General features: G+C 33.6%; 1 long non-coding RNA gene across 3 annotated transcripts in view; it reads right to left on the minus strand.

Moving 5' to 3' along the window:
• The window catches only part of LOC148947032 (uncharacterized), a 91,178-nt gene extending 66,126 nt beyond the window's left edge, over window positions 1–25,052 (minus strand). For 2 of the 3 annotated variants that reach the window (XR_016142452.1, XR_016142451.1), the window contains exon 1: window positions 1,165–1,282. This is a non-coding gene — a long non-coding RNA (uncharacterized LOC148947032). Of the gene's footprint in view, window positions 1–1,164; window positions 1,283–24,875 lie in introns of those variants that run through there. The other variant, XR_016142454.1, reaches the window with a different exon arrangement.
• Window positions 25,053–26,580: the final 1,528 nt, after the last annotated feature.

Raw genomic sequence — 26,580 nt, forward strand, 5'->3', positions numbered from 1 at the left:
TGGACTATTTAAACAAGATGGCAATCCCAAAATTTTAATTGCATTCATGTGTGGGGAAGAGGGCGTGAGAAGGGGGCTAGTTGCCGTCCGATCACTTTGGACTCTTAAAATGGGAACTAAAACTTTCTATTTCCAATGAAAATAGACTCCTCTGAAGTTTATGCGACCACCCCTTCTATAAAAAACTTTTGTGCCCCCGGTACATAACTTAAAACCCTTGCCCCCAGGATCTGGGAGGCATTGTTTTATGATCTTTGAACTATTTTGAACTATATAAAAATTTCAATCGGATACATTTGGAAAAAAGAGAGCATGGGGTGCTAGTTGCCCTCCGACCACTTTTGACTCTTAAAAAGGGCACTAGAACTTCGGATCTCCAATCGAAAGAGCACCTCTTCGAAGTTTATACGATTACCGATCCAATAAAAAGCTTATTTGTTACCAATGGGCAGCTAGCATACCCTATAGCCTTTGCCCTGAAGGCTGTGGGGTGGTTGGCATCCCCAAAGACTTAATTACAGGACCTTTTAACTATACTGAACAAAATACCTATCTCAAAACTTTGTTTGGATGTGTTTAGGGAAAAAATGGACACAGGGGGAGGGGGGAGGTTGCAAAAATCATTTTTGACTCTTAAACAGGGCACTAGAGCTTTCATTTTCCTATCCAATGAGCTCATTTCGAAGGTTCTACCACAACTCCTATGCGGAATACCTTGGTGAAAACAAATCAAATAAATAATACATTGTTCCCACAATTTATTAGGTTTTTACCAATGTCTTTACCTTGGTAAAGACCTAGGTCTTTACCTAGGCAGCGCTATTTTGCTACCTATTAAATGCATTAGAAAAAACGAATCTACCCTCTAAAATGTTCACCCCACCGTCAAAAAAAGTTAATTTTTTAGGGATATAATTTCTTCCCTTCCTCTTGACTCTTCCTTTCTTGTGTCCACACTGCTCAGGGGTGGATCCAGGATGTTTTAGGGGGGGGGGCAGTTTTATCCGATAAACTTGCGTTAGAAGCAAGTTTAATTAACGAAAAATTGCGTTAATTAAGTAAATTACACTACCTTAGACTACGGTAGGGGGCGCCACCCTCGCCCACTCCCCTCTGGATTGCCACTGACACTGCTACAGTCAACAAAAATAGAATCCAGCCTACCCTTGCTTAACGGTGAAATCAGATGCATATGTACTGAGGATACTCCTGCGCTTTGTCCAAATAGCGTCATGTCATTAGGATTACCACCAAATATGGAGATGTGTCACTTAATCCAATCTAAAGCCATAACTTGATTAAACATCCCATAATTTCCTGTAATCTGTAATCATTGCTTAGGAAACTAAAAAGAGAAATCACAAATATGGAGATGGGTCGCTTAATCCAATCTAAAGCCATAACTTGATCATACATCCGATAATTTCCTGTAATTTGTGCGTCTTCATTGATTAGGAAACCTAAAAGAGAAATCATGTGACAATGCCAAAAGGACGTGGCATAATATCATCAAGGACTACTAAACGATTTTATATTTTTTTATTTTATAAGCAAATTTTTAAAGTACATACAACATAGTATTTCTTGTTGATATCGTTAACTTTGGTGGTATTCGACATCAATATATCGACATAGGCCGAATGGACGAAACATCGATAACTAAACCCATATCCACAAGGTTTCAGCTCTTGCTAAGAAAGTTGGAAATAAAGTCACCTATTTGACTGTAGTGTTTTCTCATGCTCCGGAAATTATTTTACACAGATAGTTCAAAGAAACTAAAATGTTCATCGTAGAATGTGTTCTTTGTAATGTTCTATAGAGTAAAGACCCTCAAAAGCCAGTGATACGGTAACTTATACTTATCAATAAGGTTCATCTTCTCCTAGCAGAGTCACGCGTTAAATAGGCTCCTATTTCAACTTTTTTAATGTCACTTGCACATTTTGAGGTGCAAAAGGTGCACCTTTAACAATTGAATAGCCTTCCGGAAAAGACCCGTCTATTTAAACGTCTATTACTATCAAAATTTGGTAAGACCATGGAGGTCATGGAGACCATAGAACTGGATAATTCAGAAGATCTCCAAAACCTTGTGGGGTATTCGAGTGACCTCCCAAAATTTTCAAATAATTTGAAGATTACAACTGGAACACGGAAAGTCTTGAGCTCTGCGATTGTTGATCGCAAAACCACGATATTATTAACAAAGATAGCTAAGAATTCAGCTGAAGTGTCTTTTTAGTGGCTATTAGCTGATAAGATAGTCGCCAGGACCCCATTTCGGCAATCCAAACTATGCTTTTATAATCTGGATTGCCGATGGAAAACACATTTGATCAGTTTACACTCATCAACATTACAACATAATGCGATCCTTGTTTCCAGAGTACAATTAAACGAAAAATATTTTCTCAATTGAGGGTGAAATAGAAAGAGAAGTTAATTTAACCTTGATGTCAGCCATATCTCCGATAGAAATTCCAGTCATTTCACCAGAGTGACTGAAAGACAGGCTAAATGCAAGCTTACACCGTTCGCCGCACGACAAAGTGTTTCTTGTTAATTCATGGCGTGATTTAGCAGCTGTCCAATCTATCATGGCTTTAAAGGTCTTTATCAAAGAGTCTCTAGTCCTCAGGAAAACTAAGTGGTGTGGAACTTGTGGCATGGCTTCACCGAAATACGTATGCGAGTTTTGCTATTGAATATAGTTTGCGCAGCGTTTGCGCACGTGCGCAAACGGTATCTTCGGACCCTTTCTATCGTATAATTTTAAGCTCTTTTGCATCTTCAACGTGATTTATTATCTCTCTTTCTCTCTTTTCTCTCTCCCATTTTATTTACCGCACACTGACACTCTTTCGTACTTTTACGCGCTTACTCACACAATTTCTCTTTAACTTTCTCAGAGTTATGTTAAATACCTGAACATAGGGAGGATTAGGCTAATAAGAATATAACCAAGAATTATTGGCTTAAAAATATTATTTTTTCTCGTTAAAAAAAAACAGCAATTATTGAGGATTTGAAGTTTAAAATTACCGGCTAGTATGGTTAATGAATACAAGTTGTGTATTAAGCTAGAGTAAATAAAGAATTTATCACCAGTACAAATGTTTTGGACTGTTATGTTTTAATTTTGGATTATCGAGGTGTCCAAATCTAGACTTTGTAGACTTTGAATTAGTATTTAGGCTTTACATCAACATCAAGCATTCTGAAAGACAGCATTCAGACATTTGAAAAAACAAAAATGAAAAAATATTCAAAAACATATTAACATCTTTATGCTAGTTAGCTAGCTAGTAAAGCTAGGTTAGGTTAGCCTAAGTACGCGCGCATACGTAGGCTAACCTAACCTAACTTAACCTAACCTAACTTAACCTAACCTAACCTAACCTAACTTGATCTAGCCTAATCTAACCTAACCTAACCATACTCGCCGGAAAATCCCCCCATGTCGACTTTGTACCATGTTTTAGTTAGGTTAGGTTAGCTTATCATGAGCGCTCATGATAAGTTAAACTAGCCCAACCTAACTTAAATATGGAGAAATGTTAACTAGCTAACCTAATATAGCCTAAGGAAAATCCCCCCATGTCGACTTTGTACCATGTTTTAGTTAGGTTAAGTTTGCTTATCATGAGCGCTCATTTTAAGTTAACCTAACCTAACCTAACTTAAATAAGGAGAAATGTTTACTAGCTAATCTAACCTAACTTAGCTAACCTAACGTAATTTAGCTAACCTAACCTGACCAAACACCAACCCAGACATGTAAACAAATAAATTCAGACATAGAAACAGATAAAGATATGCACTTTAGACATTCAAACCAACAAAGACAAATTCTTGGACTTGTAAAAAACCAACCCAGATACAAACATTTGTGAAATATTCCAACTCTTGCATTTCAACGAAAGAAATCTAAGATGAACTTTGAAAAAACAAGAGAATTTAACTGTGACAATGTAAAACATGAAAAAACACTACGGTACTGAAATATTTCCAACTCTTGCATTTCAGCGAAAGAAATCCAAAATCATCTTTGAAAAATCAATAGAATGTGACTGTGACTAGATAAAACACATCAAAATACTACTGAAATATTCCAACTCTTGCATTTCAACGAAAGAAAATCAAAATGATCTTTGAAAAATCAAGAGAATGTAAGTGTGGCAAGGTAAACCACGCCAAAACACTACTGAAATATTCCAACTCTTGCATTTCAATGAAAGAAATCCAAAATAAACTTTGAAAAATCAAGAGAATGTAACTGTGACAAGGTAAAGCACAACAAAATACTATTGAAATATTCCAACTCTTGCATTTTAATGAAAGAAATTCCAAAAGGAACTTTGAAAAATCAAGAGAATGTAACTGTGACAAGGTAAACATCGACAAAACGCTACTGAAATATTCCAACTCTTCGATTTCACGAAAGAAATTCAAAATAAACATTGAAAAATCAAGAAAATGTAACTGTGTCAAGGTAAAGCAAAACAAAACACATTTCAAAGAAAGAAATCCACAATAAATTTTGAAAATCAAGAGAATAGTAACTGTGACATGGTAAAACACGACAAAACACTACTGAAATATTCCAACTCTTGCAGTTCAATGAAAGAAATTCCAAAAAAACTTTGAAAAATCAAGAGAATGTAACTGTGACAGAGTAAACCACGACAAAACACTACTGAAATATTCCTACTCTTGCATTTCACGAAAGGAATTCAAAATGAAAATTGAAAAATCAAGAAAATGCAACTGTGTCAAGGTAAAGCACAACAAAACACATTTCAAAGAAATAAATTCAAAAATGAACTTTGGAAAGTCAAAAGAATTTAAGTGTGACACAGTAAACCACGACAAAACACTACTGAAATATTCCAACTCTTGCATTTCACGAAAGAAATTCAAAATGAACTATGAAAAATCAAGCGAATGTAACTGTGACTAGGTAAACCACGATAAGACACTGCTAAAATATTCCAACTCTTGCATTTCAACGAAATAAATTCAAAATGAACTTTGAAAAATCAAAAGAGTGTAACTGTGACATGGTAAACAACAACAAAACACTACTGAAATGTTCCAACTCTTGCATTTCAACGAAAGAAATTCCAAAATGAACTTTGAAAAATCAAGAGAATGTAACTGTGACAAAGTAAACCACGACAAAACACTACTAAAATATTTCAACTCTTGCATCTCACGAAAGAAATTCAAAATGAACTTTGAAAAATCAAGATAATGTAACTCTGACAAGGTAAACCACAACAAAACCCTACTGAAATATTCCAATTCATTTCACGAAAGAAATCCACAATGAACTTTGAAAAATCAAGAGAATGTAACTGTGACAAGGTAAACCACGATAAGACACTACTGAAATAATGCAACTCTTTCTTTTCACGAAAGAAATCCACCATGAACTTCGAAAAATCAAGGAAAAACTGATCAAATGAGTGTAAATGAGTGTAAACTGATCGAATGTGTTTTCCATCGGCAATCCAGATTATGAAAGCATAGTTTGGATTGCCGAAAATGGGGTCCCGGCGACTATCTTATCAGCTAATAGCCACTACAAAGACACTTCAGCTGAATTCTTAGCTATCTTTGTTAATAATATCGTGGTTGCGATCAACAATCGCAGAGCTCAAGACATTCCGTGTTCGAGTTGTAATCTTCAAATTATTTGAAAATTTTGGGAGGTCACTCGAATACCCCACAAGGTTTTGGAGATCTTCTGGATTTTCAAGTTCTATGGTATCCATGACCTCTATGGTCTTACCAAATTTTGATAGTAATGGACTTTTAAATAGACGGGTCTTTTCCGGAAGGCTATTCAATTGTTAAAGGTGCACCTTTTGCACCTCAAAATGTGCAAGTGACATTAAAAAAGTTGAAATAGGAGCCTATTTAACGCGTGACTCTGCTAGGAGAAGATGAACCTTATTGATAAGTATAAGTTACCGTATCACTGGCTTTTGAGGGTCTTTACTCTATAGAACATTACAAAGAACACATTCTACGATGAACATTTTAGTTTCTTTGAACTATCTGTGTAAAATAATTTCCGGAGCATGAGAAAACACTACAGTCAAATAGGTGACTTTATTTCCAACTTTCTTAGCAAGAGCTGAAACCTTGTGGAAATGGGTTTAGTTATCGATGTTTCGTCCATTCGGCCTATGTCGATATATTGATGTCGAATACCACCAAAGTTAACGATATCAACAAGAAATACTATGTTGTATGTACTTTAAAAATTTGCTTATTAAATAAAAAAAACATAAAATCGTTTAGTAGTCCTTGATGATATTATGCCACATCCTTTTGCCATTGTCACATGATTTCTCTTTTAGGTTTCCTAATCAATGAGTATAGTCCTTCTATTGAATTCTGAGAGTCCTATGTACCAAACAGGTTTTTACAGGTTGTGTGTGTACTTTCAAGTAATTGGGTTACCAGGGTCATTTGCCTATTACAATGAGCTCTACATGGCTTGGCAGACATGTTTTTTTTTATTATGACATTGATTTTTTGTGTGTCAGTCGATTAGAGAAAGTTGGTGGCTATTTCAATATAATAACTTTATTGGTCGGTTTTCTAAAAAAAAAAAAAACTTGTCATGCTACAATGTACTTAATTAAAAAAAAAAACCCGATATAATGTCCCCACACTGGATTCCAATTTTCATTATGCATTAAGACATTGTTTATAGTACACCATATATTTTTAACTTTTGAAAACAATGGATTTGTCTATTTTCAATGTGAGTACACTTTTCATTCTTTTATTTCCCAAAAAAAAAATAAAGAAATACGTTTTACTAGTAAATTCATATTTCAGAGGGACAGCCCCCTCCCCTCCAACAATACAAAATCTTAAGAATATGACGACTGTATTCGATAGAAACATCAAAGCACGCTTTTTTTCTATTATGTAAATAAAATCTATCCATCATAGGTATGTTTACAAGTTTTAATTGTTTTGAAAAACAGTTCTTTATCATTCAGAAATAAAGCTTTTTCCTAACATGATGTATTTTTCTGCTTTGAATGAAAAGCTTGCGTGTTACAAAGAGTGTGAGAGTTTTGGGGGGGGGGGTTAAATTTCACAGGCTCTTGCTATCCACGGGGTTTGTCTCATTCCGATGTCCCGGCGTCGGACGGGGGTACACCAGGAGGGGGAAAGGGGGGCCTTGAGGCCCTCCATTTTTTTTTTTGGGTTACTAAAAAAGGACATTAGAAATTACAATTTCCGTTCCAATTGAATTCCAGATAGGATCTTTTAAATTCTATCTTAGTGTTATATGTTGATGTGATTTTCATTAAAGTTCTATGAGTTTTAGAGGGATGTTTTCCCCCTTTTTCGAAAACAAGGAAAATTTTTCTCAGGCGCGTAACTTTTGACCGCTATAGCTAAACTTGATGAAACTGATATATTTGAAATCATAAGGATTCGCTCTTTACGCTAAAGTTTTTATTGTTTGAAAAAAAAAAGTTGTGAGACAAGGTCAAACTTTAGCGTAAAGAGCGATTCGATGAGGAGGGGGACAGTCCCCTTCATATAGGGAATAATTTCTGTTCGTTTTAATGTCGCTCCTTACTTTCAGTTTAAAAAAAAAAAAATTATTTATTTAATTTCTGATAGTTTTTTATTTAATGCATCTTTTATTTGAACAAAAAATTTTACTTTTATTTTACTAAATGGATATCTTTACAAATTAACTTCTATATTCCTGTATTTTTATTCTGGCAACAAAAAATACAAAGTTGCATATTTTTGCATATATTAGATTTAAACCTATTTAATATAGTTTTCTGATACGCTGAATCCGACGGTGTTATTTTAATTAAAATTCATTCACTTGTAGGGGGTGTTTCCCCCCTCTTAAAAAAAAAAAAAAAAAAACGATTCGAGTGAAACAAGAAAACAGTTAAGGACACTTGAAAAAAAACAGAAAAAGGACAAAAATAGCCTTCTGTATAATGGTAGATATGTGAGACGCTTTAGTCTATTAAATCACGCAATGAAATACCCTGTGATATCGTTATACCCCGTGATATCGTTATGCTAAGCATTCCAAAACACGAAAATGCTTCAACGACCAAAGAGATTTTTTTTTTTTTTTAATGTTTCTGTACATTGTGATTTATAAATTAAAGGGTATTAAATGTTTCAAAAGTTAAAAACGGTTAATAGACGACTCGAATTTCACTTTAAGCAATTGTAACAATAGTAGATTTTCAACAAATGATAAATCTTCCATCAAATCATGAGTAGAAAATACACTTTCAGATCCAGCATGCCAGGGAACACACTTTCATATTCAGCATGTAGGAGAACCCTAAATGGTCACCCCCTAAAAAGGTAAGTTAACCCTAAATGAAGATAATTTCTTAAACCACATTGGCCTTACATCACATAAAGAAAGAAAAACGAGCAAAAATGGGGTTTTTATAGGCCAAATGAAGATACTGAAAAAACGAATTGCAAATTGCAAAACGTATTAAAAGATTATCAGATAGTTCCACAGAAAACACAAATCAAAGGGAAAATTCAGTTTATCTTGGTCTCCCATACATTAAAGGGATTTCAGACCACATTTCAAAAAATCTAAGGAAAAATAACATTTACACTTATTATAGACCCAGAAAAACTATCAAGTCCCAAATTTATCAAGGAAAAGACCCTATCCCGATAGGTGAAAACTCCGGTGTCTACAGAATTCCTTGTTCGTGTGGTCTTTGGTATATTGGAAGAACTAATCAGCGACTAACAGATAGATTAACTCAGCATTCTAGCTCAATTAATAATACACTTAAAAAGCGGAAAAAACCGGAAAATTTTGACTATGCCCTTGCAGAGCACATTTTTGAAAAACCAGACCATACTATTTTGTTTAATCAAGCTAGTCTTATTTCGAATGATAAGGGTATTGTCCAGCACTACAGAGAAGCTGTTGAAATTTATAAATACCAACATTTAGGTCTAGCTTTAAACAGAGATTCCGGTGATTTAAGAATAAATGAGTCATATTTCGGTTTTCTCAAAAGAGAAGCCGATACTTTAGTGATCCCTGAAATAAACCTTGAACCACTTTCTCAGTCATCTAATCAAACACGTGAACAACCCCTTAGGTCTCAAAGGGTGTCTGCAAGAAATGCCTTAATTAAAATCCAAAATCAAATGACATAGTTTTCCAACTTATTTAATTGCTGGTTCGTTTTTTTTTTCGAGTGAATGAATTGATTCCTTTCTTTTGTTCAGTTGTTCGCTAGTATCCGTCGATGGCAGATCATATTTTCTGGATTTTGTGCAAATCGCGGATATTGGCGAATAACTCGCTTTTATGGTTGTTAGGTAGTTGGTTTTAATTCTTTTAATTTTTGGCTTTTATTGATACATCGTTTCGTTTCGCGCTGAAGAAGAGAGGCGTTTGTCCTCTCGAAATATTCGCTTCGTTTTTTCAGTATCTTCATTTGGCCTATAAAAACCCCATTTTTGCTCGTTTTTCTAACCCTAAATGGTTATTGGTTAGTGAACTGTAATCTGTTTGAGTATGATAAAAGCTTGTGGAGTACTACATTACGTTATATAAACAGACTGGGATACTATGATAGAGTGATTACACCACTTAATAATACTGGTCAGGAACTGAGAGATGTCCAGGAGGAAGTCAGTGGAATATGCAGCTTTTTCGGAGTTGAAGCACTCTACGTAAAGGGCAATGTACATACAGATAAAGTTTTAATTCAAAAGTGTGACCCTAGGATTCCACTTTTCAATCTAGAAGAGTTTAAGTGTCCTAAATTTGAGGGGGGTTATCACCGTCCTGAAGACGAGGTTGGGTTCTTCGCACAGTGGATACCTAAGAACATACCTGATCGTGATAAATCCATAAGACATGATAAAAAACTATTCTATATCATGGGACCATGGTTTGTGGATGTTTAAGAATGAAATCTAAGTACTATTTTTATGTAAACAATTGTTGTTGTTTTTTTTTCTCAAAAAAAAAAATCTTTTAAAACTTCGAAATTTTTCAACTTTATTTATTTTTTTATTTTTGTACATAACTTAAAATGTCAAAATATGCTTACAGTTCTAACAATTGCGCTCTTTGATTGGTCAGAGACACGATGTGACTTCCCCACCGGTATTCTATGACCGGTTATTGACACTACCTAATCTATTGCATGTATTAAATCAGTATTTTGTACGCAGTGGAATGATAAACACATAAGTCATATCTTTTAAAAAAAAGTGAACATGGAGCATTTTAATAAAGTGTGTTTACATAACAAGGTTATTGTAGCATTGAATGCTGACAAAGAGAAGTATTTAAACTTTGAAACAAGTACAGGTGGTAGCACTATTGGAAATGTATGCATGTATTGTCATGACAGTAAGGAATTAAATTTCTTTGGAATACTAAAACAAATCAACTCTTATGTTGTTGGTTATGATAGAGAGAGATCTCCATATATGATTGAACTCAAATATAATGACAACATAAAAATAATCAATGATGATAGAGGACAACTCCTTGCTACTGTTGCAACTAACACATTACCTACTGATACATCCGATCGTCAATTTTTGGGTATTAGCATTAAACGCAAGATCAATAAAAGAAAGGCCTACACTTCTACTAATATCGTAAACCATATCTTGTCTACATGTCGAAACTGTAACCTGTGTAAAAATAATGTGATAATAGACTGTGAAATTGCCAGAAAAATAAAAAGGGCAAATTCAGAAAATATCACGATGGAATATAAAGATGAATCGATGAAAAACAAAGCACCAGCAAACGTTACTACCATTGATCAAACAGTCATTGATCCAAATAATACCAAAGACGAAAAGCATATTGAGCCTGTTGATGAGACACCAGTAAAAATTATGTATGACTCAAAATGGAATAATGATTATTCTACTGATTACGAACTAAGAGAAGACAATAGCTATAATATCAAGAGAGAACATGGTGAACTATTTTATGGAACAGATTCAAAATGTCCAAAGTTAATCATTGATATTAATAATGTATCGTAATATATTTTTTGTATTAATATTCTACATAGCACTATTTCATTAAAATATATTATGCATTACATTGTTATGTGTTCATTATTTTTAGAGTAAGCTAGCATATCAAACGTTTAGAATGTCTAATAAAACGTTGGAGATGTAATAACAGGAATTTGTATACATATATTGTCAGACACATGGGGACAAATTCCAACGAAAAAGAAACAATATAAAAGAAACTCAAATTATTTTTATACTAGGACTATTTTTAAAATTAAAAAACTTTTTTCAGTATTAACGATCGAATTTTAATGTGATTTAAAAAAAAAATCTAAAATGGTTTGTTAAATCAGAAATAATTTAAAAAAAAAACACAAAAGTTAAAAAAATCCAAAATAGTTCTTGCAATAACAAAGTTATTCTTACAAAGTACAAAACTACTTTACACAAATCCGAAATAGTTCTAACAGATTAAAAAACATTTGCTACATAATACAAAACACTTGCTGCAAAATATGAAAATTCTAACAACATCCCAAATAGTTCTAATTGAATACAAAAGTTCAAACATATTCTAAAAATAATTTTTACTGAACATAAATAATTCTTACAAAATACAAGAAGTTCTAAAAAAATCCAAAATAGTTCTTACAAAACAAAAATTATTCTTACAAAAAGAAAAAATATTTTAAACGAATCCAAAATAGTTCTAGCAGAATAAAAAATAGTTACTACAAAATATAAAATGCTTTTCAAAAATAGCAAAAAATCCACAATAGTTCTAAGAGAATATAAAATACTTGGTGCAAAATACCAAATACTTGCTTCAAGACACTAAATTTCTAACAACATCCCAAATAGTTATTATAGCATACAAAAAATTCTAACTTATTCCAAAAATAATTCTTACAAAGCAGAAACAATTCTTGCAAAATAAAAAAGTTGTAAGAAAATCGAAAATAGTTCTTAAACAACAAAAACTATTCTTAAAAATAGAAAAAATCCTTTACACAAATCCAAAATAGTTGTAACAGAATAAAAAAAGTTACTACAAAATATGAAATACTTGTCACAAAGCACAAAAATTCTTACACCATCGAAAGTAGTTCTTACAGAATACAAAAAGTTCAAAATAGATCCAAAATAGTTCTTACAAAACTAAAATCATTCTTACGAAATACACAAATACTTTAGACAACTACAAAATAGTACTAGCATAATAAAAAATACTTTTTGCAAAACTTTAAGAACCTGTTACAAAAAAAAACTTGGTCTAAAAACTTCAAAAATAGTAATTACTTAACATAAGATGTACAATAAAAATCAAAATTGCTCTTACGAATAATAAATAATTATTATAAAATATAAAAAGTTACAAGACATCCAAAATAGTTATTAAAAAAAAAAAATTATTCTTAGTAAATACAAAAATACTTTACACAAATCCACAATAGTTCTAACAGAATAAAAAAATACTTGGTGCAAAATAGCAAATACTTGCTTCAAGACACTAAATTTCTAACAACATCCCAAATAGTTATTATAGCATACAAAAAATTCAAACATATTCCAAAAATAATTCTTAAAAAGCATAAACAATTATTTAAAAATAAAAAAATTTTTAATAAAATCAAAAATATTTATTAAACAACAAAAACTATTCTTAAAAAAAGAAAAAATACTTTACACAAATCCAAAATAGTTCTAACAGAGTTAAGAATATCTTCTGCAAAATATGAAATACATGTCACAAAGCACGGAAATTCTAACAACACCGAAAGTAGTTCTTACAGGATACAAAAAGTTCAAACAAAATCCGAAAATAGTTCTTAAAAACAAAAATTATTCTCAAGCAATACAGCAATATTATAGACATATCCAAAAGAGTACTAACAGAATAAAAAATAGTTGTTTTATAATTTGAAATACATGTTACAAAAAAAAATTATTTCTAACAACATCAGAAATTGCTCTTACAAAATACAAGAAGTTAAAATAAAATCTAAATTGTTATTACGAAACAGAAATAATTCTTAAAAAATATAAAAAGTTGTAAGAAATCCAAATTATTTCTTACAAAACAATAAATTATTCTTAAAAAACAAAAAATAGTTAACACAAATCCAAAATAGTTCTAACAGAATAAAAAATACTTGGAGCAAAGTAAAAAATACTTGCTTTAAAACATTAAATTTCTAACAACGTCCCAAAAACTCTTGGATACACACAATACGGAAATTTCATTCAAGAAATTATACAAAATATTTGTAAGTAAGTAACAAGCTCTTTATTGATTTCACCTCTTGAATATACAGTACAGATACTTCATTCAATAAAGGTGATTAAACACGTTTTGAAACTACATGCTATTTATATGCCTTTCCTTGGCACCTTTCCAAACGAGCGGGGATTCCCCACTGGTTCCTACACATTGCAAAAAAAAAGTGAGCAGTACGAAAACTCCACGTTTTCAACCAGACTGGTTTTTTAGGGACCAATCGGACGAGATATGTAAAGTCGACATAGCTTTATTTCATTTTTTTTAAGGTTCATTTAGACGAGGTTACGTGCGCGCAACCTCGTCTTAATATGCTTTTCGTCTTTGGTATTATTTGGATCAATGACTGTTTGATCAATGGTAGTAACGTTTGCTGGTGCTTTGTTTTTCATCGATTCATCTTTATATTCCATCGTGATATTTTCTGAATTTGCCCTTTTTATTTTTCTGGCAATTTCACAGTCTATTAACACATTATTTTTACACAGGTAGCAGTTTAAACATGTAGACACGATATGGTTTACGATATTAGTAGAAGAGTAGACTTTTCTTTTATTTATCTTCCGTTTAATGCTAATACCCAAAAGGTGACGACCGTATGTATCAGTAGGTAATTTATTAGTTGCAACAGTAACAAGGAGTTGTCCTCTATCATCAATGATTATTTTTATGTTGGTATTCTCTTTGAGTGCAATCATCTCTGGAGATCTCAATCTCGCATAAACACCAACATAAGAGTGGAATTTTTTCGGTATTCCAAAGAAATTTAATTCCTTACTGTTATGACAATACATGCATACATTTCCAATAGTGCTACCACCCGTACTTGTTTCAAGGTTTAAATACTTCTCTTTGTCAGCATTCAATGCTACAATAACCTTGTTATGTAAACACACTTTATTGAAATGCTCCATCTTCACTTGTTTTTTAAAAGATATGACTTGTGTGTTTATCATTCCACTGCGTAAAAAATACTGATTTAATACATGCAATAGATTAGGTAGTGTCAATAGCCGGTCATAGAATACCGGTGGGGAAGTCACATCGTGTCTCTGACCAATCACAGAGCGCAATTGTTAGAACTGTAATCATATTTTTAAATTTTTATTTATTTAAAAAAAAAAAAAAAAAAAAAAATTTTAAAAATTTATAATTTTTAAAAAATATTTTTTTTTTTTTTTAGAAAGAAAAAAAAACAACAACAAATGTTTACAAAAAAATTTTACTTAGAGTTCACTCTTAAACATCCACAAACGATGGGCCCATGATATAGAATAGTTTTTAACATGTCTTATGGATTTATCACGATCAGGTATGTTCTTAGGTATCCACTGTGCGAAGAACCCAACCTCGTCTTCAGGACGGTGATAACCCCCTCAAATTTAGGACACTTAAACTCTTCTAGATTGAAAAGTGGAATCCTAGGGTCACACTTTTGAATTAAAACTTTATCTGTAGGTACATTGCCCTTTACGTAGAGTGCTTCAACTCCGAAAAAGCTGCATATTCCACTGACTTCCTCCTGGACATCTCTCAGTTCCTGACCAGTATTATTAAGTGGTGTAATCACTCTATCATAGTATCCCAGTCTGTTTATATAACGTAATGTAGTACTCCACAAGCTTTTATCATACTCAAACAGATTACAGTTCACTAACCAATAACCATTTAGGGTTAACTTACCTTTTTAGGGGGTGACCATTTAGGGTTCTCCTACATGCTGAATATGAAAGAGTGGGGAAACACCCCCTACAAGTGAATGAATTTTAATGAAAATAACACCGTCGGATTCAGCGTATCAGAAAACTCTATTACATAGCTTTCAAGCTCATATCTGCAAAAATCTGCAACTTTGTATTTTTTTTTTGCCAGAAGAAAAATACATGAATATAGAAGTTAATTTTTAAATATATCCATTTAGAAAAATAAAAGTAAAATTTTTTGTGCAAATAAAAGGTACATTAACTAAAAAAACGATCAGAAATTAAATAATTTTTTGTTTTTTTTAAACTTAAATTAAGGAGCGACATTAAAACGAAAAGAAATAATTCCCTATATGAAGGGGACTGTCCCCCTCCTCATTGCATCGCTATTTACGCTAAAGTTTGAAATTGTCAAACAACTTTTTTTTTTTTCAAACAATAAAAAACTTTAGTGTAAAGAGCGAGTCCTTATGATTTAAAATATATAAGATTCATACAGTTTAACTATAGCGGTCAAAAGCTACATGCCTGAGAAAAATTTGCCTTGTTTTCGAAAAAGGGGGAAAATATCCCTCTAAAACTCATAGAACTTTAATGAAAATCACATCATCAGAGAACCCTACTATATAAGTTAAAAGCTCCTATCTGGAGTCCCATTCGAATGTAAATCAAAATTTATAATTTCAATTTTAAGTACCAACAAAAAAAAAAAATGGAGGGTCTCTCGGTCGCTCGTCCCCAGTCTTTTTTTGCCCAAGTCAACTGCCGGGACCTCAGAAGTGGACACCCCCCGTTTATCGCAAGTGCCTGTGACATTTAACCCCCCCCCCAAAACTCTCACACTCTTTGTAACACGCAAGCTTTTCATTCAAAGCAGAAAAATACATCATGTTATGAAAAAGCTTTATTTCTTAATGATAAATAACTGTTTTTCAAAAAAATTAAAAATTGTAAAAATATCTATGATGGATAGATTTTATTTCCATAATAGAAAAAAAAGCGTGCTTTGATGTTTCTATCGAATACAGTCGTCATATTCTTAAGATTTTGTATTGTTGGAGGGGAGGGGGGCTGTCCCGCTGAAATTTGAATTTACTAGTAAAACGTTTTTATTAATTTTTTTTTTGGGGAAATAAAGGAATGAAAAGTGTACTCACATTTAAAATAGACAAATCCATTGTTTTCAAAAGTTAAAAATATATGCTTTACTATAAACAATGTCTTAATGCATAATTAAAATTGGAATGCAGCGTGGGGAAATTATATCGGTTTTTTTTTTTAATTAAGTAAATTGTAGCATGACAAGTTTTTTTTTTTTTTTGAAAACCGACCAATCAAGATATTATATTTTAATAGCCACCAACTTTATCTAATCGACTTACACACAAAAAATCGATGTCATAATAAAAAAAAACATGTCTGCCAAGCCATGTAGAGCTCATTGTAATAGGCAAATGACCCTGGTAACCCAATTACTTGAAAGTACACACACAACCTGTAAAAACCTGTTTGGTACATAGGACTCTCAGAATTCAATAGAAGGACTATACTTCAATGAAGACGCACAAATTACAGGAAATTATCGGATGTATGATCAAGTTATGGCTTTAGATTGGATTAAGCGACACATCTCCATATTTGTGATTTCTCTTTTTGGTTTCGTAAGCAATGAAGACGCACAAATTACAGGAAATTATGGGATGTTTAATCAAGTTATGGCTTTAGATTGGATTAAGTGACACATCTCCATATTTGGTGGTAATCCTAATGACATGACGCTATTTGGACAAAGCGCAGGAGCATCCTCAGTACATATGCATCTGATTTCATCGTTAAGCAAGGGTAGGCTGGATTCTATTTTTGTTGACTGTAGCTGTGCCAATGGCGATCCAGAGGGGGGTGGGCGAGGGGGGCGCCCCCTTCCGTAGTCTAAGGTAGTCTAATTTACTTAATTAACGCAATTTGTCGTTAATTAAACTTGCTTCTCACGCAAGTGTATCGGATAAAACTGCCTCCCCCCCTAAAACCTCCTGGATCCACCCCTGAGCAGTGTGGACACAAGAAAGGAAGAGTCAAGAGGAAGGGAAGAAATTATATCCCTAAAAAATTAACTTTTTTTTGACGGTGGGGTGAACATTTTAGAGGGTAGATTCGTTTTTTCTAATGCATTTAATAGGTAGCAAAATAGCGCTGCCTAGGTAAAGACCTAGGTCTTTACCAAGGTAAAGACATTGGTAAAAACCTAATAAATTGTGGGCACAATGTATTATTTATTTGATTTGTTTTCACCAAGGTATTTCGCATAGGAGTTGTGGTAGAACCTTCGAAATGAGCTCATTGGATAGGAAACTGAAAGCTCTAGTGCCCTGTTTAAGAGTCAAAAATGATTTTTGCAACCTCCCCCCCCCCTCCCTCTGTGTCCATTTTTCCCTAAACACATCGAAAAAAAGTTTTGAAATAGGTATTTTGTTCAGTATAGTTAAAAGGTCCTGTAATTAAGTCTTTGGGGATGCCAACCACCCCACAGCCTTCAGGGCAAAGGCTATAAGGTATGCTAGCTGCCCATTGGTAACAAATAAGCTTTTTATTGAATCGGTAGTCGTATAAACTTCAAAGGGGCGCTCTTTCGATTGGAGATCCGAAGTTCTAGTGCCCTTTTTAAGAGTCAAAAGTGGTCGGAGGGCAATTAGCACCCCAAGCTCTCTTTTTTCCAAATGTATCCGATTGAAATTTTTATATAGGCCTTTTGTTCAAAATAGTTCAAAGATCATAAAACAATGCCTCCCAGATTCTGGGGGCAAGGGTTGTAAGTTATGTACCGGGGGCACATAAGTTTTTTATAGAAGAGGTGGTCGCATAACTTCAGAGGAGTCTATTTTCATTGGAAATAAAAGTTTTAGTTCCCTTTTTAAGAGTCCAAAGTGATCGGAGGGCAACTAGTGTCCTTTTTAAGAGTCCAAAGTGATCGGACGGCAACTAGCCCCCTTTTCACGCCCTTTTCTCCACACATCAATGCAATTAAAATTTTGGGATAGCCATCTTGTTTAAATAGTCCAAAGATCAAATAACAACCTGGTAAATATAATCTTTTTATTGAAATTGAAAGTGTAGTTCCCTTTTAAGAGTGATAAGTGCAACCCGCCCTGTCCCCCACAAGGTTCAAGGTCTTAGGTTCAAGGTTTTACTATTAATACCATATTGAAACAACATATTAAATATTTTTTTTGGGGGGGGGGGTTAAACAAAAAACCTCAAAAAACGCATACAAAATTTGTTTATGTCCATTTTTGTTAGGTTTATACGGGTCAGACAAACATTTTTTTTTGGAGGGGGGGGGGTCAAACCTCTAACCCCCTCCCCCCTGAGTACGACCTTGAAGCCTGCATATGTAATTTGCACCCAAAGGAAAAATATCTGCATCATTTGATTCATAAGGTCTATTTATTCGCCGAGCCAGAATCATGATATTGCTCAATCTTTTTCTTAGAGAAGAATCTAAACTTACATGAAAAATAGGAAAATTGTCCTTTTTCAACAATTCTCAACCAATCTTCAACATGTTTTTAATCCAAGACCCCTGCAAATTATTTCAAAAATTATATTTGGTAGTTGAATAATGAATCTTAGCTTTGGAGTGATAGCTAGAGGGGTTTTAGGGGAGGGACGAAGGAGGTACTTGCCCAGGATGCAGAAATTTTGGGGCGTTAAATCTCAAATAGATAATGTAACGGTTATAATCATCTGTAATTTTTGAAATTTATTTTTATTAAAATAAAGCAGAGGGTGCAGTTAATAAATGAAAAAAAAAATTAGTAATCGATTAATAAAACAAACAGAAATTAAACAATAAAAATAAATAAATGACGATGACTAAATTAAAGCAATGATACTAAAAAAATAAAATTGTTAATTATATTCAGAAATTGAAAATAATTTTGTTTGTTTTTCATGCGTACTTCTTCTTGAAGTACGTACCAAAAACTTGCACCAAAAATGCACCAAAAAATAATTAGTAATAATTTTGTAGTTTAATTTGCTGAAAATATCTTAGATTTTTTTTGTGTGTACCTCTCCCTGGCGAAACCCAAAAATTGAGTGAGAAAAATGCTTTTGGCCAGTAAATTTTTTGTGACCGAGTTAAACACGTGAAAAAGGAAAACCTAAGACCATACCAGCAAGACCGGACCCCGGGGTTACGTTACCCCCCCCCCCCCCAGAAAACAATTCCTGGGTACGGCCTTGCATACCAGGACAAACACGTAAAACGTGGGGTAGTATTTACCCCCCCCACCACTAATTTTTATTTTTTTAAGATTTAAAATTTTTAATTAGAAAGGAAGATAAGACCTGATTGGTTCTTTTTGATAAAATTTTAATCCCGTGAAAAGGACAAAAGTTTTGAGTCACAACTTTTTTACAACTCTGTGGTAACTGTGAAGGATCCCAAAACACAATAACTTATCCACTCTCAAGTTAAATGTATGTTTTGTGGCGTACCAGCTGTGTAACTTACCATCCTGTGATTTTCTGCACCCGATTTACTTTTCGACATATTCAAGTCACTTCTTATCGTAATTAAATAAAAAAAAATAAGTTTTTTAAACTGAAAGTAAGGAGCGACATTAAAACTTGAAACGAACAGAAATTATTCCGTATATGAAAGGGGCTGTCCCCTCCTCAACGTCTCGCTCTTTACACTAAAGTTTTTTATTGTTTTAAAAAATAAAGTTATAAGACATAGTCAAACTTTAGCGTAAAGAGCGGGCCGTTGAGGAGGGGACAGCCCCTTTCATATACGGAATAATTTCTATTCGTTATAAGTTTCAATGTTGCTCCTTACGTTCAGTTTAAAAAACTGGGTTTTTTTTATTTAATTTCTGATCGTTTTTTAGTTAATGCAGCTTTTATTTGCATAAAAATGTTACTTTTCTTTTGCTAAATGGATGACTTGACAAATTAACTAACGTAACTAACTTCTATATTCGTATATTTTTCCTCTGGCAAAAAATACTAAGTTGTATATTTTTGCAGATATGAGCTTGAAACCTATGTAATAGGGTTTTCTGATACGCTGAATCTGACGGTGTGATTTTCATTAAAATTCTTTCACTTATAGGGGATGTTTCCCCTACAAGGATGTTTCCTCTTTAAAAAATCGAGTAAATTTTCTCAGGCTCGTAGCCTTCGATGAGTAATACTAAACTTAATAAAATTTATATATTTAGAATCAGCATTATAAACACATTCTGTTGATACATTTATTGACATCAAAATTCCGTTTTTAAAAGTTTCGATTACTATTGAGCCGTATCGCTTGTTTTTTTATTACGTATATGTTAATACGTATATGAGGGGGTTCTCCCTTTAGTCAATACCACGCTCTTTACGTTAAAAGTTAAAAAAAAATTAATTCACAAACCACTGAATCACAAAGGCCGTTTAATTAGAAGAGATAGCTCTTTTGAAAGCAATAAAAAAAAACTGTATCGTAACGAACGTGTTTTTGACTAGGAAGAGAACCCTCTCACATACGTTATAATTTCTGTTTGTTTTAATTTATAATATTACTTATTAAATTTAAGTTGAAAAAAACTTGTTTTTTTTTTTATTTAATTTCTGTTTGTTTCTTAAATAATTATTTGAAATCCATCGCCCCCTTCATAGAAATGTCCGTTACCCCAAAGAAACATCCTCCACGGAAATATTCTCCAGAGTAACCCCCTCCTCTAGCCCCCCCTCCAGAAAAAATCCTTCCTGAAAATGGTTGTATACTTCCCAATAACCAATAAATAATGTTGGCAAGTCCTGCACCCCCTTCATGGCAATTTCCCTTCCCCCATGAACAGATCCTCCAACATAACCACCGACCCACCCTTCCCACCCACTACCAGAAAAAAATCTCCTGAAAACTTCTGTATAATTCCCAATAACCAATACTATATGTTAACATTGGGTAAAGTTAATAAATTTTAGCCCTCCCTCTGAGAACTTCGGGGGATTAAGTCAACCTAAAAGACATATTTATCATATTTTCGACCATGCTCAACAAAATTGCTATCTCAAAATTTTGATCGGATGACTTTGGGTAAACAATTGGCATGGGAGGGAGCCTAGTTGCCCCCCATTTTTTTTGGTCACTTAAAACGAGAACCAAGACTTTAAATATCAGTTCGAATGAGCCCTCCCACGGTATTGAAGGACTACTGGGTCGATAGGATCCCCTCTGGGAAAAAAAAACAACAAAACAGAAAACAAATAAACACGCATCCGTGATCTTTCTTCTGGCAAAAAATGCAAAATTCCACATTTTAGTAGATAGGAGCTTGAAACCTCTACAGTAGGGTTCTCTGATACGCTGAATATGATGGTATGATTTTCATTAAGGTTCTATAACTTTTAGGGGGTGTTTACCCCTTTTTTTTAAAATAAGCCAAATTTTCTCAGCCGCGTCTCTTTTGATGAGTAGCACTAAACTTGATGAAAATTATATATTTGAAATCAGCATTGAAATCTGATTCTTTTGATATATCTATTGGTATCAAAAACCCGTTTTCTAGAGTTTCGGTTACCATTGAGCTGGGTCGCTCCTTACTTACAGTTCGTTACCACGAACTGTTTGATTTTACTTCACAAACATCGCCATACTTTCCAACATAGCACTAGACATGACACCTTCCATGCCCTGAATTGATTGACAAATTCGATCTTAGTGGATCGTAAGCCATGAATAAAACACGAGATGTGCCTTTCTAATATCAAAGAGGATGAATTTAGCCAGGAAGGGGAGGGGTGAGTGTCCCAATCCTTGTTTTAGTGTCTTATATTATTAACCCATTGGGTCGTTCTAGGACTTTTCCACGGAGCAATTACTCACAGCGGAACAGCGTTAGACTAATTGGCCACCCAGAGAGATGCAAAGGATTTTACGGCCAGGATAGCAGTAAAAGTTGGTTGCGCAGCAACACCTCTTGAACTCAAAAAGTGCCTACTTGCTAGACCCGCTCAAGAGATTGTTCAAGTGGATAGAATCTTAAGGGTATTGCTATATTATGTTATTCCTTCTAAAATTTAAGTTGAATCACTTCTATTATTTTCTTTGGAAATGACCCTACTAGCTTTATTAAGTAGAAATGAATCTTTTCAACGGATGTTAGTGGCTAATCCTGCCCTCTATTCACACTTCTAATTAAATCAACAGGTATTTTGATCTTTAGCGTTTAATTGTGTCCTTTATTTCGACTTGAAATATATACAAATAAATATAATACAAGTAATACAATATATACAAATAATGTATATAAATAATAATACTTGGAAAATATATATACAAATATACAAATAAATATAATAACCGACTCCAAAATCAAACCTTAAAACTTCAAAAGCTTATCAAAGAAAGAGGGGCAACTTTTATTCAGAAAAAGATTCAAATACGTAAAGTATGAATATTAGTGTACATAACTACTACGTATTATTTTGATACTAATACAGACTAAATTAGCAAATCCTATTACTGGCAAGCAAATTTGACCATGCAGAAGATAGAAAGTAATACTACTCTGATAGAAAAGTGCAAAAATATTACTTCCACTTTTACTTTTTCAATTCATTTAATGGTGCATGATGTATGAATATAAATTTTTTAAATATTAGCATAAATTATAACATATTTTCCTGGGAGTAATTTTAAATATACTTATTTAGCTCTAAATTAGCCAACTGTCAACTTCAATTCTGTTAATTAGTTGACTTTAGCGATCCTCAATTATCTTGAACACAGATAAACCAACCTTTTTTTCACCAAACAGCAGCAGCAGCAGTATTTTTGACCTTTCTTGACAGTAAATGTCACTTAGGTCCTCATTCAATGGTTTCTCAAAATATCACTTTAGAAAGTTGAAAAGGGAAGTAAGGGGTGAATTGTCACTATAATTTTACACTGCACATATATTCAAGATGCACCAAATTTAAGTAACAAACTGGACTATATCTTCTTATATGCTCCTATGTTTTGTAAAAACTGCACTACAAGTCAACAAATTTGCGTATTAAATTTTGTCATCAAAATTGTCATCCACATTCTTATATGGTGGTTGTAGCCAAGTTTCCTGGATACAGATTATATCAATAGTATTTTCTGGCAGTGGTCAAGAATAATATGACATTTTTTTAGGGACCATGATGCATATCTAGTGAAGCATTACTAAGCAGACAAACACTTGAAATCATTTGTTGATTAAGGGAGCCTAAATTTAATTCTTCTACCAGCTTACAGAGCTTTTCAATACGAACTGGTAGGCTTAGGCTTGATAAATTCATAAGATCTGGGCTGCATAATAGGCCAATTACTAACTTTTCAGCTGCTTCTGTTTTTGAAGATTTTACAAGTCTGTCTGTGATCTGGCTTTGTGAGGTCTGATTGATCTGATAGTGATGTAGCCTCCTCTTGTTTATTGCATCAGCATAGCTTTTATAAGCTACCTGTGCCATACGGAACCCAATTTGATATTTTTCTGCTACTTGGAGGATTCCTTGGTTTTGCTGCCTTACTGGGGACCAATTGGATGTTGATGAGTGACTTCCGCCACAATTGGCACACATGTATGCTTTTGGTCTGATTTCAGGGTCTATTGTTTTAAGTGGGCACTGGTTTGACGGGTGTTTCTCTGAGCACCTCAAACATATTGACTCTTTAGCTCTACATTCTTTTTGAGTGTGTCCATATTTCTGGCACTTGTGACACTGGAGGACTCTTCGATAGTATTGGTATACCTCCTTTTTTCTTCCAAAGCACCAGATATTTGGTGGTAGGGTCCTACCCTCAAAAATAATTAATACTGAAAGGCTATCTTCAACTTTTTTAGATTCCTTATTGTATCTTTTCTGTCTTATAGCATCTTTCACAGTTATTGGGGTTTGTAGGCTCTCCTTGATTTCCTCTATGGATAAGTTAAGAGGGATACCTTTAATTGTTCCTCTTACAATAGGTTGAATTCTTTTTGTCTTTATGGTGATGTTGCAGAATGTGCTGGTAGATAAAATCTTTACAGCCTCGTCTTCACCTTGTAGATATAAAAGCATGTTCCTTCTTTCTTTCTTAACTTCAAGCTCAAATTTGGAATTATTCAATATTGTTTGGATTGATTTTGCAATTTCATAATCAGGAGTGAAGTTTTTTCCACTTTCCTCTATGATAATTTCTAATAACACTTTATAATGTTCTTGTTCTGGGATGATGCTCTGTATATCTTTGTTGATGTAATTTGCTTGAGGTGTTGCGGATTTTCTTTGCTTACACTTTGCAGCTGAACCTGCTTCACTGTCTGGGGACAAGTCTCTCCTTTTCGTGCCAATGTTGGGATTCTGCTCTAGTCTTGGTAATGCTAATCCATTTTCATGCACAGCAATTCCTTCTATTTCCAATGGATTTCCAACTGTTCTGAGCTCTTCATCACTGTCATGAGAGGGTAAAGCTGGATAGCACTCTTCATTGAGCACAGAATATTTGTTTGTTGTTGGGATGGTGTAATTAGGGTAATTGGGAGGTAAAACATAACTATGAGGGACAGAGCTAGGGATATGACTTGTAGTTACACTTGTTTGAGTTGAGCTCCTTTGAATATCAGCTGGATTAAAAAGTCTTATTCTTTGTCCATTGGGGAGTCCATTTGTCCTTTGAATATCAGCTGGAGTAAAAAATGTTACACTTTGTCCATTGGGGAGGATACCAATTCGAGGTTGAGTGTAAAGGGGGTGGAAATTTTGGGTGGGACCAGGTAAAACCTGTTCCCACCCAAATAGTCAAAAATGTTTTAAAAAAAATCCAAACAATCACCAATACTCACAAGAAAATTGTAACTTGAAGAAAAAGATCTTTTATCCAACCGGTTTAATCTTTTTTCTTTCTATTTCTATCAGATATAGCCTAGCTCTTGGGCTAGGTGAGCATCCCCCAAAGCCCAAACAGCTTTCTAATGTTCTAGTTTTTTAAAACTTCCTTTTCACCAAATATCATCAATTCACATTCCATTTTGAATTTGCCGCTTGAATTCATACTTTCTATGTCAACAAGGAAATTAACAGGTATTTTTTCTGTCGTTAAAAGGCGAAAAAATATCGTCTGCCATGTCGACGAAAAATCAAATAAAACTGCGATCTTCCTGTCGTGTCACAAGGAATTCAAACGTAACATGAAATATTCTGGCTAGTAGGCAAGAATTGACTGATAAATAGGCCAATCTCGGCCAAGGATGTAACTTAATTCAAATGGTAGCATAACTTGGCATCAAACTCTTAACTTTTTTTTGACAGTTTTCTTTTGAAAAACTACGAAAAGACATGAAAATGTAATGCTTTGTTGCAGATCAGTAAATAGGAAAACTGGAAATTGAGTATCTGACAGGTATGATACTTATAATAATAAAATCATCATTGCGCCATCTTTGTAATATTGTTGATTGGAAAAGAGTTACCAAAGCCTATTTTCTATTTAGTTTTACCCCAACTTGAATTCTGGATGGGACAGTAAAAATAACTACAGATTTATATTTCTCACGCAAGGCTAGGCTGCTAGTCTAAGTGATCTAGGTCAATTTCTTGACCTGGCATAATTTTCTTTTTGTGCAAAGGTGTCACTATAACTGTTTTGTTTGTATTCGTACCAAAGGTGTTCTGCTTTCAGTTTTATCATAAGTATTTTTCTTTTCAGGTTAGGATTTTGAAATGGCAAATTTTTGGCTTTAGTAGCTTAACCACTTCGCACATAGATTTCTACTTTCAAATCATGATGTATTTTATGGCTGCTTGATTCTAACCTGTCTTCTTTGAAATTTTGAAACGCTTTAAGCTTTCCAATTCTTTCAAGATTTTGGCCCTGTTTGAGATTAAAGCATATGCTGCAATATAGTAGTTCTAAAATTGCAGAAACTCAAGAAATCTTTATTTAGCCAATTAATTTTATCTGTACCACTTGATGCCAACTTGAGGGGGGAAATATGCCATTTATAAAACAATGTCACTTGAGGGGGAATATATTTCCCCCCTCCATTCAACTCAACCTCCATTAAAGTCAGCCCTAACTCAATTCAAGCACACCCAAGATCAGAATGAAGGTTGAGAAGGGAGGGGAATGAATTGCATGGTGTTGAGTTGAATGGGGTTCGAGTTGCATGGGGCTTAATTTAATGGGGGTTGAGTTGCATAGGATTGGGATGAATGGTGGTTGAGTTAAACGGAGGTTAAGTTAAACAATGGTCGAGTTCAATAGGGGTTTAATCAAAGGGGGTTGAGTTACAGGCACACCCAACCCAATGGTATATATTGCGTTTTGAGCTGAGAAAAAAAAGAAATGGTATATTCAGCTATTTCTCAGACGTCACCAATAGACAATATACGACTGATTATTTCCTAATTGATTGCAAAATGGGAACAAATGTGTGAAATATGTTTTGACTATTGACTGCCAACCAAGATTTACTAATAGGTAACGCTAATCCTCCGAAATCTAAGCGACCAAATGAACTTTCAGGATTATCCACCTAAGCTCAGAGT

This window comes from Artemia sp. Qi Xiang Cuo, chromosome 11, assembly GCF_049724085.1.
Source record: "Artemia sp. Qi Xiang Cuo chromosome 11, ASM4972408v1, whole genome shotgun sequence".
Classification (NCBI taxonomy): Eukaryota; Metazoa; Arthropoda; class Branchiopoda; order Anostraca; family Artemiidae; genus Artemia; species Artemia sp. Qi Xiang Cuo.